General features: G+C 43.9%; 1 protein-coding gene across 4 annotated transcripts in view; it reads left to right on the forward strand.

The window, feature by feature from the left end:
• Window positions 1-16543, forward strand: part of LOC126268226 (ataxin-2 homolog) — a 301295-nt gene that overhangs the window by 204817 nt on the left and 79935 nt on the right. The window lies entirely within an intron of this gene.

Genomic DNA, 16543 nt, shown 5'->3' on the forward strand with positions numbered 1-16543 from the left:
AATTATGAATGGTCAGACAATTCTGCAGAATGTCTCACTCAAAAGGCAATGAAACACCAAAACAATAGGAGATTGCGTGTAAGTCGGCACTTAAAGCCTCTGAATATGAAAACCACCATTCCAGCATAAATTGTGGAAATAAATTATTATTTTCCAAATGAGATATCAGTATTGAAATAAGTGTAAAGAATCTGATAATTATACCAAATTTCTCTTATAGACATTTCTGTTGTAAATTTCATAAGATGAAACTGACTACCAGTGAACTTAAAATTGATACATAGGCACTTGCAACAAAATACCACTACAAATTAAACTGTCATCCAACAAAGAAAAAAACTTTTCAACCATCACAAACCTACAAACATGGTTGACAAGGAGTTGATAGAAAGTAATGCATCAAGAAAGACAGTGACATCTGATTTCAGTTAATGTCTGCAAATGCCTGTTGTCCAGAATCAAGTGACTTTCTACAAAAAGTAGTCATGGCTTTATGCTCTCATTTTTAAAAACTGTGATGCTTCAGTGGCATGAAACTTGTTAGCAAGAAAACTGCATGATGAGATAGGCTCCACCTTGTTTCAATACATCACAGGGGAACTTAAGTACGAAGTATTCATGTCTTGTGTTGAACTAAACACCACCATTCATGTTGCTGTAATGTCCATGGTGGTCTTTCAGAGGACATTATTGGAATAATGTATCACATATTTTTACTGTCAGAACACACACGTTTTAAATATTAAGTGTGAAGCAACAAATAGCCCCATTAAAAAAAATCCTTAAATCTTTTGGACTCCAAACTGCTGTTAAAAGATAAGTTGCAATGGCACATAGTAGACAGCAGCACTAAACCTTTTGGTCGGAATAATGTTTAAGGATAAGTTTATTAAAGATGAATGTGAAATACAAATGTAAAAGAGAAGACTTTAAAATTATGAACCATCATAGACCATGAATTTTAGAAGGAAGTCTTTCTCCAGAAGACAACCATTTTTTTTTTATTTTTTTTTCTTTTTTTTTTGTCTTTTTTTTTTTTTTTTTTTTTTTTTTGTCGTGTTCATCATTCATTATTAATTCAAAGTCTTACTGCTGGACTGGCATTAAAATGGATTGCAAGCAGTCAGCTACTGTGTCTTGGTACACATTGCAAATTCAAATTTTCCTTATTGTTATTCATCAATTTTAGTGTTTTACGTTCTTCTGTAACTTAAATATCAAGAAATAAAGAAGGCATGTATTGTAACCCTTTACTCTAGAGCTAACAAACATTCATTGAACATGAAATTATTACTATATAACAAGAGATTAAATTTTCCATTAGTCCACAAAAACAAAACAGTAGTAGTTCTTGATTGGAATTAATACAAATCCAAGCATGAATAATTCGTTGTGCATGCATATTGCAATTATTGTATTAAACACAATTCCAAAGAAATATTGCAGCAATGGAAACCACATGCTCGTCAAATAGAAGCCCTTCATGGCAATGTTGTACCAACTTTCTGAGTACAGATAGGAGACCCATTATGCTTCTCACACAATAAATCGGAAAACACGGCAGACACAAGCCCAATCCAGACCAGGTAAACAGGAGTGGCAGTTGTAGTTCACTTTGTAGAGGCAGAGTTGGAGAGTAGCAGGAATGAAAAGCACAGCGATCCATTGGCCGGATGGACTTACTACAAAATTCCACTTGACTGCCCTGTGATATCAGCAGCTTGCCTGCCATGCCACCCACACTGATAGTGTGGTGTTATGCATACTGATACATCTTGTGCTTCTATTTGCATATCCATTTGGTTTACTAAAACATTTAATCTATAAATTGAAGATCAAGTAGAATCGAAAGCAGGCTTTTTCTCTGAGGAATACTAACAACAGATACTATTGCTAATCTACTAATACTGATAATTAGGGAATTAATTCCAAATTACATTTTGTATGTTTAGCTGCAATCTGCATACAAGCACTTTGAGACGAAACAGCCCGATCAAGACATCTAAAAATATTTAAGTTTATGTATGCTTACATATATTAAGAGCTCCGCCAGGGGGCTCACCACTCTTTGGCGGATTTGTACTTGGCTACCATTGAGCCCCAGTGTTTGCAGCACTTTTCCCTTTCCGTGCTAATGTCTATCCTCTTGCTATTCTTTTTCCCCTCCCTTGGGGAACATGTCTGAGGTATTATTGGGAATTTTCTTCATTCTGTCGCTGACCTGCGAACAGTCTCAACATTCTATTTAGCTCCCTTTTCCTTTCTTTGTTTCCCCAGTTCGACAGGTAGAGTTCGCCTATTCCCCGTTGGTACAGACCAGGCCCAGGGAGGGGTGATTGCCTGAGCTGTAACCTTCCCAAATTGCCAATTGGTCCCTACATCAGATGTTTGGGAGGTGTGACTTGAGGTGTGAACAATCACCTAAGGCGGGTGCGCCCTCTTTTGAAGGGGGCCCCCAGTTCAAAGGAGCGTGCCATCAGAGATGCTGGCAATCGTTGAGGATTTCTTCACGATGAGTCAATCATCCTCTCCATCGACATTGACGAAATGTAAACGTAATGAGGCTACTGATTCGAAGACCCTTCCTGCTGCACTGAAGTTCCTTGTGGTATCATATACTGAAGACGATCATTCCTTCGCCATGGTCAATCCATTTATTATTCAGAAAGGTGTTGATGCCATTGCTGGCCATGTGAAATCCTGCTCTCATTTACGGAATGGCACTTTGCTTTTGGAGACGGCTTCTGATTCTCAAGCACTACTGCTTGCTGCCTCGATTCTCCATGGCTACCCAGTTCTTGTCGAGGCACATAGAACTTTGAATTCTTCCTGTAATGTAATTTACACCAGGCTGCTTGATGGTCTAACCAAGGCTGAAATACACTCTTACTTCTCTGAGCAGGGTATCATTGCCATCCATCGTGTAATGAAAAAGATTGATTCCTCCTTAGTGCCCACCTGCACTCTTTTCCTCACCTTTGATAGGGTGCTGCTGCTGTCCAAGATTAAAGCAGGCTGTGAAATCATCACAGTCTGAGCGTACATTCTGGGTCCGATGCGCTGCTACCAGTATCATCATTTCAACCACACTCAAACATCTTATTGACAATCAGCCAAATGCGTAACCTGTGGCAGAGATGCACACGAGGGCGAATGTCCGCCTCCTTCTACTTGTTGTATCAACTGCAGTAGTGGCCATGCCACCTCCTCCTGGGATTGTCCCATGTATCTAGATGAACGGGCTGTTCAAGAGTTTCAGGAAAAGGAAAAAGTGCCTTACCCAGTAGCTCGCAAGTTACTGGCTAGTCGCAAACCCTGTTTTCTCCCATCTGGCACCTATAGTTCTGTTCTTGTTATCCCTCGCTCCATGAAGGACTTAGCCACACAGACATGCGATCTCAAATTTGGCTCCGAGGTTGTGAAGTCGCCCAGTGTCAAGGTAGCATCGCTGTCCCCCCCCGTGCCGCTGAGCAACAAACCGTTAAACTCTCACCTAAAGGGGTGGAGCTACCCACTACACAACCAGCAGGCAGGAAAGGACAGAAGGAGTACTTCTAAGAAGACTTCCTCTGTCATTCCAGCCAAACAACACCCAAGTGCTCCTCTAGCCAGAAGGGCTCAAAGAAGTTTGCTAAAGACAAAGGGTCTTCTCCTTCACCGACTCGAAGATCCTGCTTGACGTTGTCCCTATGTGGTCACTTAGCCCAGCCGGCTTCTGTCTCGCTGGTGTGCACCACCAACCATTTTTCAGTGTTGGACTCCACAGACCAAAGGCACAAGCACATCGATGCTTCTGTGGACCCCGTGGTGCAGGATCCTCCTGCTTCTGTACCTATAATAGCGACTCTGCACCAGTTGTCCCTCGGCGGCCACCGTGTTGACACCCCTACGTCTCTTCCTCCTCATGACTGTCCTCCAGTGGAACATGTGTTGCCTTCGGTCCCACAAATAGGATTTGCGGCTGCTCCTAGCATCGCACATCCTCTTGCGCCCTCAAGACCACTTTGAGTTTCCACATTACTTACCGATTCATTTTGACTTTCCACTTGAGGTTAGCATCCCTTCTCATAGAGGCGTCATGCTGCTCATACGGGATGACCTGTTTAGTCAACCCATCTCCTTGACTACCCATCTTCAAGCTGTTACCGTTCAGCTTCTCCTTCCCCACCTGACGTCCTCCCTCTGTATCGTTTATGTAACTCTGTCCTTCGATGTCACCAGGGCAGACTTCTTTCAGCTTAGTGGGCAGCTACCTCCCCCCTTTTTTGCTACTCGGTGACTTTAATGCGCACAATCCCCTTTGGGGTTCTCCCAGGACCTGCCAGAGAGGTGCCCTCTTGGCTAACCTTCTTAACCAACTGAACCTCTTCTGCCTTAACACTGAAGCACCCACTTTCCTTTCTGACACCTCACACACCTATTCCCATTTGAAGCTATCCTTTTGTACTGCCCAGCTTGCCCATCATCTTGCGTAGCCCGTTCTTTCTGATGCCTACTTGAGTGACCATTTCCCATGTGCTCTCCATCTGCTGACTCCTACCCCATCCACCTGCACGCCCAAATGGAAGCTTACTAAGGCTGACTGGTAGCTGTACTCCTTCCTTTTGCAGAACAAGATTTCCCTAGCTGTGATGACCAGGTAGACTAACTCATCAATATTATTCTCACTGTTGCAGAACGGTCCATTCCTCCCACTTCCTCTTTACCACGTCGTGTCCCAGTCCCTTGGTAGAATGAGGCATTCTGTGATGCAATTTGTGCACAGAGACGTGCTCTCCGCATTTTTAACTGACACCCTATGCTGGATAACTGCATTCATTATAAACAGATGCGTGCAAAGTGTCATTGAGTTCTTCAGGACAGCAAAGGAGCTAGTTAGATTTCATTCACTAGTTCTTTTAACAGTTCCACACCTTCCTCTGCCATGTGGGCCAACCTCTGATGGCTCTCTGGAACCAAGATCCATTCCCCCATCTCCGGTCTGACAGTAGGTGCTGATGTCATTGTGGATCCTTTTGCTATCTCCAGCACCTTGGGCCACCATTTTGCAGAAGTTTCGAGCTCTTCCCAATATCACCCTGCCTTCATCCATTGGAAAAAAGTGGAGGAGGCTCGGGTGATACTCTTCTCTTCTCCAAATTGTCAGTGCTACAATGCTGTCTTCACTATGAGGGAGTTATCATGCTCTCAGTTCATCCCGGTCCCCCCCCCCCCCCCCCCCCCCCAAGGGCCAGACGCCATCCACATTCAGATGTTGCAGCACCTCTCTCTTGCGAGAAAGCACTTCCTGCTTAACACCTACAACCACATCTGGGATGAGGGCAAATTTCCTGGATGCTGCCATGAAACCACTGTCATACCCACACCTAAGCCCAGTAAGGACAGAAACCTTTCTTCTAGCTACCCCATATCTCTCTTACCAGCTGCATTTGCAAGGTGACGGAACATATGATTCATGCCCGGCTGGTGTGGTGGCTCGAGTCTTGCCATTTACTCACGAATGCACAGTTCGGATTTTGAGTGTGGAGTTCTGCAGTAGACCATCTCTTTACCTTGTCCACGCATGTCATGAATGGATTTCTGCAGAAATTCCAGACTGTGACCGTGTTTTTCAATTTGGAGAAGGCCTATGACACCTGCTGGAGAACTGGTATCATCCGTACTCTTTACATGTGGGACTTCGGCGGGCACCTGCCCCGCTTTCTTCGGGCATTTTTATAAGACCGAGTTTTCAAGGTGCATGTGGGTTCTGCCTTGTCGGACACCTTTATTCAGGAAAATGGTGTGCCTCAGGGCTCTGTCCTGAGCATCGTCCTCTTTGCTATCACCATTAACCCTATAATGGCCTGTCTCCCACCGGATATCTCCGGCTCCCTTTTTGTCAATGATTTTGCCATCTATTGCTGTTCTCCATGGACCTGTCTCACTGACCGGCATCTTCAGCTCTGTCTTGAGTGTCTTTACTCCTGGAGCATTGCCAATGGCTTTCGCTTTTCCGCTAACAAATCTGTCTGTATGAATTTCTGGCAGCGCAAATGGTTTCTCCCAACAATTCTATATCTTGAGCCTGTTGCCCTTCCTTTCATTGAAACTATGAAAGTCCCTTTGTCCTCCCATTTCTCTTACCTAGCAACTCGCTGTATACAGTCCCTCAATGTTCTACATGTCCTCAATGGTACTTCTTGGGGGTGCCGATCAAATCACCCTCCTACTGTTATACTGGTCCCTTGTCTGTTCAAAACTTGACTATGGGTGCTTTGTTTATGCATCTGCATGCCCATCTCTTTTACGCTGTCTCAACACTATCATCATGCCATCCGTTTGGCCATGTGCGCCTTTTGCACCAACCCAGTTGAGAGTCTATGCTGAAGCTGCTGAACTACCACTGTGACTTTCTCCTCAGCAGGTATGCATACCGTTCGTCCGCCATGCGTGACCATCCCTCCTATACACCCTTCTTTGATGATTCCTTTCATCGTCAGTATGGGGCTTGTCCCTCTTCTCTGTTACCTCCTGGAGTCCACTTACACCATTTGCTATGGTGGCTTAACTTCACGCTACCTGCAACTTTCCCAGTGGGTGTGAACCCTTCACCACCTTGGCTTTGTGAAGTAGCCCATGTTAACCTTGGCCTTCATTCACTTCCTAAGGGCAGTACTCCGGCTTCAGTCTATCACCTTCAGTTCCATGACCTTCGCTTGCAACTTAGCAATAGTACCTTTGTGTATACTGATGGCTCTCGGACTGACCATGGGTTTTTGATGTGCCTTCATCATTGGCACCCGTTTCTTTCGATATTGGCTTCCGGCACACTTCTCAGTATTTACAGCTGAGCTTTCGCCTTGTATCAGGCCACAGAGTACATCCGGCGACACAGCCTTCCCAATTGTGTCCTCTGCTCAGACTCACTCAGTGCCCTCCAAAGTCTCTGTGTGCTGTACACTGCTCATTCCTTAGTGCAGCGGGTCCAGGAAAACTGTCACTTGCTCACTCTTGGTGGAGCCAATGTTATGTTTCTGTGGGTTCCTGGTCATGTCGGTCTGCCAGGAAACGAGGCTGCTGATGCTGCTGCCAAGGCTGCAGTCCTCGTACCTCAGCTCATGAGCACCTATATTCTGTCTGAAGACCTCTATGCTGCCATTTGTCAGGAGGTGGTGTCGCTTTGGCATCACCAATGGTCCTCCCTTCATGAGAATAAGATTAGGCTTGTTAAGCCTCTCCTGGTGCCTTCAACAACCTCCTCTCGACCCTCCCGCTGGGAGGAGATTATTTTAACTCATCTGCATAATGGGCACTGCTTTTTTAGCTACCACATTTGCTCAGTGGCGCTGCCCCACCACTTTGTACGCATTGCGCCCAAATTTTAACTGTCCGCCACCTCCTACTGGAGTGCCCTTTTTTTACCAATTAACGTTCCAGTTTACTGACTTATCAGCCATTTTAGCAAATGACGCATGGGCGGTCGATCGTGCTTTACTTTTTATCCACCGAAGCAATATGGCGAAGGCCATTTAATTTTTAGTTTGGCCCACCATTTTTGTATGCTGTTTTTTTTTTTTTATCCCTTTTTCCACGTGCCTTCTTTAGCTGTCTCCTATTGTCCATTGGGACTGACATATAGTCGTTTCCCTTGTCTATGTGTTTGTCTTCTATAGTTTTAAGTTGGGTGCATATGACTCCAGGTGTTTTATATATAAAAGAAAAACAGCTGTTCTGAAAAAAACCACTACTACTCCTGTTTTACTATTCAGCTACAGCTTTTATCTAATACTTCAAACAAGACATTTATGTAACTATAAAAAAACAGTTGACTATATGGTGACATAATCAAGGTCTGTTTAAAATGAGAACTATTCATAAATTAACTTCCAATGGGCTATGGGCTATAAGAAAATAAAAAAAGTTATAAAGTTTTATATACACTATGTACTTATATTTTGGCATTATTTCTCCACATAGTCACCACCCAAACTCAAATGTTTGTTGTTCTGTGACACCAACTTCTTTATATGTTCATCAAAGAATTGTGCCACCTGATGCTTCAGTCAGTTATTGATAGCATCATTGAGCTCATCATTGACCATGAAGGGCTGAAAGCCAGCCAGGCTTTCATCTAGAGGAAGAAATGAAAGTTGTTTGGTACCAAATCCAGTCTATATAAAGGACACTGAAAAATCACCCAGACAAAAGGTCTGTGTTTTTCTTTCCCTCAGTTCACAGTGTGGGGTTGTGCGTTGTCGAGAAGAAGAATGAGTATTTTGTTAATCATCCTGTGCTATTTATTTTGGATGGACCTTCAGCGTTTCATAAGCGTGCCATACGTCTCTCAAGTATTACTCTCGCTGAGAACTGTAACTGTCATTTTGGGGTTTGGCTACATCTGCTTGAATTCTTATGGCTTGTTGTGAGAATAAGTGTGCATCCTCAATGTAGACTGTTTCTCAGTTTCAGGTTCATATGTTGCATTCATATCTTATCCCTAGTCATGATTCCATTCAGATATTCATTCCCTTCTTCATGGCGACATTGAAGGAATGTGAAGGCCAAATTCATTCATTCAGTTGTGTGAACATTGGTTAGACATTTTAGTGCCCACCGTGTGCGAAACGTATGACAACATAATCCCTGTGAAACAGTGTTAAAAAGAGTTGCCCATGGAATCTGAGGTGTATTGTCATAAAATTTTAAAATTGTGAACCTACATCTTGCATGCACAATGCCATCTACATATTGCACAACTTCATCACTAACTTCTGACTGTCTTTGTCAATCACTTGTGCCACGCGCATCTGTGTACTTTGCCTTGAATTTTCTTGCACTGTTCCCTCATAAAACTATCACTCATTACCCCATCCTCATACAAACAACACAATCGGTGATGAATCTCAGTGGCTTTGATTCCTCTGCTGGCAAGAAGGAAATGACAGAACATACCACGCAACTTGCAGGAGATGAAGTAACATGACACTTTTCAATCACTTGGTGCTTACATGCTGTTCAACACTACTGACACAACATGATTTACGAAGTCTCCTCTTCCAACTGCCAAGTAGAAAGAAGCTAGAAGCGTATGTTTACTTTTAATAGTCAGTTAGAGGTTAATTTATGAACATCTCTTGTATAATCTTTGGTGTTTTTTTGGAATTTACATCCATAACTCCAAATATTCTGCTAAATTGCACGAGGAGTGGCAAGTGAGGTATACTTCATTTTTTAATATTGAGATTTTCAGTTTCTTTCCAAAAGTCTGTAGCTTGTTAAAGACTTTTGTAGCAGAATATAGTGGTACATTTAGCCCCCTATACGAGGAAGAATAATCTATGTAGAAAATATTTTTGTTTCTAATATTGTGGTTGTGAATTGTACAGTTTATCATAAATTCACGAACATTATCAAATACAAATGCTGTCCAATATAACTGAACGGATGCTGAGTACTGTTTTAAGAAATCTATGGTGTATACACAATGAAACAGCAACTCCAAAATGGGGTATAATGACAACAGGTGTACCACAGGGACTGATATTGGGTCTCCATCCTTGTTCTTGTTATATAAGTGATCTAAAAACATCCAAGGAGAAAAAAATAGTTCTCTTTGCTGACAATGTAGATATTATATTCAGTCCCAGTGGAGAAACTTTTGAAAATATGACTAAAATTTTTTTGTAAATTAATAACTGATTCTCTGCAAATGTACTGTACTTGTATGAAACATGGTACATGTAATTCTGTACTGCATAAGGCCTGACCATAGCATTATAAATAATGTGTGAGGTTAAATCAGTAAATGAAAAACAGAATATTCTAAATCCTTAGGTGTTTGTATGGGTAAGAATGTCACACGTTACAGGTCATCTTAAATGTCTAACTCTAAATTTTTAGGTGTTTGTATTAATAAGAACCTGAACTGGAAGTCACATGTTACAGATCATCTTAAATGTCTAAGCTCTGCAACTTCTGCATATGAATAATATCAGACTTTGGAAATGAAAATGTCAAAACTTTAACTTCCTTTTTCTATTTTCATTCACTAAAGTCTTATGGCATTATGTTCTAGAGTAACTCCTCATTGAAAAAGAAAGTGTTTGTTGTACAGAAATGTATAGTATTGGTAATATGTGGTGTCTGCTCTAGAACCGTTTGTAGACAGCTCTTTAAACAGTTCAGCATGGTGACAACAGCTACACAGTACATTTAATCCTATATAAAGTGTGTTGTCAACAGTCAGTCACAGTTCAAAAATGTAAGTAGCATTCATAAATATAACACAGGGTTAGCCTAAATTTTTCTTCAGGTTTCAATGCTCTGTCTATTTACAGGTGTATGGAGTACAAAGACAGATAGTTTGTGCAAAGATAGACATGCTTACCAGAGTTCTGGTACATTCTACAAATTTTCAATGTGTTTGTCCTTGGTCAACCAGTATATATTCAGATGGTAATCCAATTACCTTCACTGGCATGTTTCCATCAAAGTCTGTCACAGCAGTATTGATGCGTTCCTGCATTTTTTGCAGCGTCATTGGCATTTGGGATACATACACCTTGTCCGTAACATAATCCCACAGGAAGAAGTTGCATGGCCTGAGATCTGGTGACAGGGCAGAGGACATGCAAACAGAGGAACACCACAAGACTGGTGTGCCCTGTCAGTGATGTGGCAGTCCTTTGTTGAGAAAGGTGCAGACAGTTGTGCTCCAGTGAGGCAGAGCCCTTTCCTGTTGAAAGATGAAAATTGAGTGGTCAGCAGTCAGTTGTGGCAACAACCACAACTGCAACATACCCAGATACACGGAATCTGTCACTGTCAGCTGATGAAGAAAACGGGACCATACACCTTTTTCTGGGACACAGCACAGAAGACATTCACCTTTGGTGAATTCCTTCCCAAATCCACATAGACATAATACTTTGCATTCTCACAATGTGTTGTGTGCTCCATGACTTCCTTTGAGACACAAGGTTGCTCCATGCTTTTCTCTTTACTGTGACAACTAGTATCGTGAAACTAGCAAAACCAATGGTGACCAGGTGCAGGTTTTCCATATTTGCGTAGAAACGCAAGCTGAACACTCATAAGTCATTACCACTTCTCATATTCTAACGCACAAAAACTCTTCTCTGTCATTGCCGTCATCTTGTGGAGTGCAGTCACAGTCCTGCCATCTAGCATGCATACGAGCCATGAGGCAATTTTTTAAAACTTAGGTATGTAGTGTATCTGTCTTCTCATGTATCAGCCATCCTTGTACATCGTATATTTTCTATTCTGCTTGGTGTGATTAGAAACTGTTTATCACCGCTTGCTCCAGCCAGTACACTGAGCTACAGGGAAATGAGCACATGTTCCTATAAGTCCACAGTAGACTTAAGTTCAGGAAGTGAACGAAGCACTAACAAGTCTGGGACATAGCAAAGCTGGTGTAACAATGTAACAATTCCGAATCAGTATATACTCGACATCGGAAACAAACTAAGTCAGCTCAGCTATGCAGTGGCATGATGTCAACAGCTACAAGGTACAGCAAGGAATGGTCACACTGCGAGCCTGGGTCACAAGCTCAGCGGCAAACTGTCATCATCGGGTGGAGCCACATGACGTGTGTGTGTCAGCACTGTCTTGCCTAACGATGGCAAGCCCCAGCCACTGCTCGCAGCCTTAGTACCTCTGACATGTCCATGTCAGTGCAGAACAGTGTATCTCAATCACTGTTGGGTACAAAACCCCTCTCCCCTTCAATCAGCACATAGGGCTAGAAATGGCCTGACCTTTGCCGACCACGAAACCGGAATCCCTGCCAGTCGCTCGAGCATCACATCCTCAACATCCAGAATGGAGGCACAATCCGCATGGATTAAGTAATGACCTCTGGGGCACATCTCAGGTCGTTCTATTGGGAAGTGGCCATCTTGTGTGACAGGACTGGCACCAACATGTTGTCATCCAAGAACATGCATGGTCCTGTGATTGTTTGGAACAGGCAGCACTGGCAGGAGGGACAGAGGCATGTGAGACTGTGGACAGAGTTGATGGTGGTGATGGACCAGCTGCTCCTGGAGGACCATCACCTTGAACGTGTTTTGCCCCCTAATGACAATCACAATGCCATAGATCCACTTGGGATTTCAGCCAAACATATGGACCCACCTGTGAGCACCATCATGATGATAAAGGGGGGGGGGGGGGGGGGGGGTTGGGCCGTGGAGCCCATGCCGCCGGATGCAGGTGGTCAAACAGGAAACATGGTTGACACCTGTGGAAAATCTCAGCCAGGCTTTGTCCATTGACAGGTATGGACTATTACATGGCCGGGGAGCTGGTGAGTGCATCACTCAAGTTTATCGCCATTAGGATTTTTTCACCTGCAACTTGAACATCCCGACCAAATGATTGGCTTTCAAACTGGATGCTGGTGGTCAGGCAAAAAAATCCTGAAGTGCCAAAACCATACAATTGTGGGCTGTTTTCGGAAACCTATGTAGCTCGGCTCCTTCTTTAAAAAAGATAGTACGTAGGACCCTGACTGTGGCCCCGGAGGATGTTGCAGACATCTGTACTACATACAGGAAATTAGAAAGGGTGTCAGTGACCAACAGCCACGCCACTCCCTGGAAAGGGCCAGCAGCTCTACATGTACTCTTTGCCGTGGGTGCTCAGGACGAGGCTATGAGTGAAACTGCTGTGCTTGGGCTGACTGCTTATGCACACAGGTGTAGCCATAGTGGAATGTATATTCAGTGATGGCATCTGTGCCTGGCCAGTACACATGACCCAACACTTGCTTTCATTTGACACATTCCCCATTGTACATTGTGGAGGAACTGCAATACATGAGTGCAGAGTGCAGGAGGAACAACCACTCAACTTGTTGCATCATCCGTTGCTAACAAAATGATTCTGTCCATTACATTAAGTGCCCTACCCTGAGTCCGCGTCTTTGGGTGAATGTTCAGGCAATCTCTACCTCACCGTAGACAATACCCTGTGAAGGAACGGGTCCCTGCTGTAATGGCAAACTCATCGAGGGTGTGCTGCTGGTTCATGTCGTAAGCAAAACACAGCAATTCATGTCTGTCAAAATCAGCATCAGGAGCACACGGCAAACAAGACAGGGCCGACCAATGTTGAAATCTGTCTACCTCAGTTCACTCGATCCACCCTCTCTGCCCCAATCCTTCAACCTTTCCTCACCATCACTCCCCAAATCCCCCAACATGCAAACTAACCTTACATTCGCAGAAAGAAATGCAGTCCACCATCTAAAAACTGATCTCAATGCTGTAATCTGACCTGTAGACTATGGCTTCACCACTGCTGTTTTTGAATTGCAAGGTTTACATGGCAGAAGGAGTCTGCCAGCTCTCAGATACTTCCACCTACAAACCGCACCACAGTGACCCTGTTCCAGAAATCCAGAAGGATCTCCAGTCACTCCTCAAATCCTTAGGCCCATCCAAGAACCTCTCCTTGGCATCCATTTCTCTGCTCACCTCTGCCACTCCACACACTCCTTCCTTCTACTGCTTTATAAAGTCCATAAACCCAACCACCCAGGATGCCCCATTGTGGCCGCTTAGTGTGCCCCCACTAGGAGAATCTTTGCTCTCGTAGACCAACATCTTCAATCTATTACCCGGAACATATCCTATATAAAAGATACCAACAATTTCCTCCACCGGCTCTCCACAACTCTTGTCCCTTTACCACACGGTGACCTGCTCATCACTATTGATGCCTCCTCCCTTTACAGTAACAACTCTAATGCCCACGACCTTGCCACTATTGAACACCAACGTTCCCAATGCCCAACAGATGATAAACCAATAACCTCTTTCGTAATCACCATGACCAACTATATCCTCAATCACAATTCCTTCTCCTTTGAAGGCAATTCCTACAAACAAATCTGGGGTATGGGCGTGGGTACCGGCATGGCACAATCCTATGCCCATGTATTCATGGTTCATCTAGAGGAATCCTTCCTAAACACCCAGAATCATAAATACCTCACCTGGTTCAGATTCATTGATGAGATCTAGCAATCTGGATCGAGGGAGGGGACACCCTATTCACATTCCTCCAGAACCTCAACATCTTCTCCCCAGTTTGCTTCAAGTTGTCCTACTCAACCCAACAAGCCACCTTCCTAGATATTGACCTCCAACTCAAAGATGGCTACATCAGTACCTCCGATCATATAAAACCTGCTAATCACCAGCAATACCTCCACTTTGACAGCTGCCACCTGTTCCATACCAAGAAGTCCCTTCCATGGCCATCACATCTGCAGTGATGAGTGGTTCCTCAAAAAATATACTGAGGGTCTCACTGAAGCCTTCACTGATCGTAATTATCTTCCCATCCTTGTACAAAAGCAAATCTCAAGTGCCGCCTTATCTTTCCAGTCTCCCACCACCTCCCAAAGTCCCAACATCTGGCCACAGAGGAGTATTCCTCTCGTAACTCATTACTACCCAGGAATGGAGCAGCTAAATTACATTCTCTGCCACGGTTTTGACTACCTCTCGTCGTGCCCTGAAAGAGAAATGTCCTGCCCACTATCCTTCCCACCCCTCCCACACTGGTATTCCGCTCTCAACTGAACCTGCGCAATATACTCATCTGCCTTACACAAACGCTGCTCCCCCCCCCCCCCCCACCCCCACCCCCCCGTACCTCATGGTTCATACCCCTGTGATAAATCTATGCAAGACCTGTCCCATACATCCTCCCACCACCTCCCACACCAGTCCGGTCACAAGCATCATCTATCCCATTGAAGATGGAGCTACCTGTGAAACCAGTCATGTGATCTATAAGCTAATCTGCAACCACTGTGCTGCATTCTATGTGGGTGTGACAACCAACAAGCTGTCTGTTCATATGAATGGCCACTGACAATCTGTGACCAAGAAACAAATGGACTACCCTGTTGCTGAGCACACTGCCAAACATTACATTCTTCATTTCAATGACTGCTTCACAACCTGTTCCATATAGATCCTTCCCACCAACACCTGCTTTTTCGAACTGCGCAGGTGGGAACTTTGGCTACAATATATCCTGCATTCCTGTAGCCCTCCTGTCCTCAACCAGTCATTGTCCTCATCCATCTAGCCCCTTCCCTGTTCCCATTCCAGAACACTACACAGCCCTCATTCCACCATCACACCCAGTCTTTTTACTTCTCTCCTTTTCTGCTACCCCCCACCCCCACCCCCTCCCCCAACCCCCTCCCCCTCCCCCTCCCCCTCCCCCTCCCCCTCCCTACCCATCTCTCGCCTGCCCTCCGTTTAACCTGCAGCACTTCACTGTCTGCACACCATCTCCCCCTCTGTCCCAACCTCCTCGTACCCTATCCCCCTCCTGTCACTACTCCTGTCATGCACTGGTGCTGCTGCTTGCAGTGTGGCCTCAGTTGCCTGAGACTGCAGTTGTGTGTGTGTGTGTGTGTGTGTGTGTGTGTGTGTGTGTTTGTGATTGTCTATTTTTGACAAAGGCCTTGCTAGCTCAGAGCTAACGTTCCGAGAGTCTTCTTGTTGTGCCTTTCTGCAACTCATCATCTCCACTATACAATGAGTAGCAACTACCCTTTTCATTATATCATTTTCATAATAAGTGCAGATGTGGTACTGAGTCAAATTTTTTTGGAAATTGTGAAATTTTGCATCTGTCTGACTGCTTTTGTCAATGGTTTTCAGGATGTCGTCAGAAAGGTGAGAGTTGGATTTCACATGATTAATGTTTGTGGATTCGATCCTGGTTCGCATGGAGGAGGTCATTCTGTTTGAGGTGCCTTATGATGTTGGAGCTCAGAATATGTTCTAATATTCTACAAGAAACAGATGTCAAGGTTATTATGGGCAATAGTTTTGTGGGTCACTTCTGTTGCCCTACTTGTAGACAGATGTGACTTGTGCTTTCTTCCAATTTCTTGGTACGGTTTTTTGTTTGAGGGCTCTAGGATAGATTATAGTTAAAAAAGGTGATAAACTGGCCACAAATTTGGTATAAAATATGATAGGTATTCCATTGGATCCTGGAGATTTGTTAAATTTTAGCCATTTCAGCTATTTCTAAACACCATTGATATCTATATCATTTGTTCAAGCAGGGAATTAATCTGGGGCGATACTTACAAATTTTTATTTGTAAAGGAACGTTTGTAAACGAAGTTCAGTGTGTCTGCTTATGCTTTACTGCTCTCATTTTCATTCTCTGTCTTGTCCTTGAGTGTCTGGACACAAACTTGAGTACCAATATCAGCATTTATGAATGACCAGAATTTGTGTGGATTTTGTGAGAAATCCTTTGAAAATATTCTAGTATGGTGGTCATTGGAGAAGACTGCACACAATTGCCCTCTTGACAGCCAAACCCAATTCATTTAGCATCTCACTATATATAACCTTATGCTTTGTTTTACACCTATTAAGCTGTTTCACAGCAGCATTTATTGCTTGGGTAGAAGGTTATTTACAGTGATTATGTACCATGGAGGGGCCCTCCCATGATGAATTATTCTACTAGGCACATATCTATC

The sequence above is a fragment of the Schistocerca gregaria genome, chromosome 4 (genome assembly GCF_023897955.1).
Source record: "Schistocerca gregaria isolate iqSchGreg1 chromosome 4, iqSchGreg1.2, whole genome shotgun sequence".
Classification (NCBI taxonomy): domain Eukaryota; kingdom Metazoa; phylum Arthropoda; class Insecta; order Orthoptera; family Acrididae; genus Schistocerca; species Schistocerca gregaria.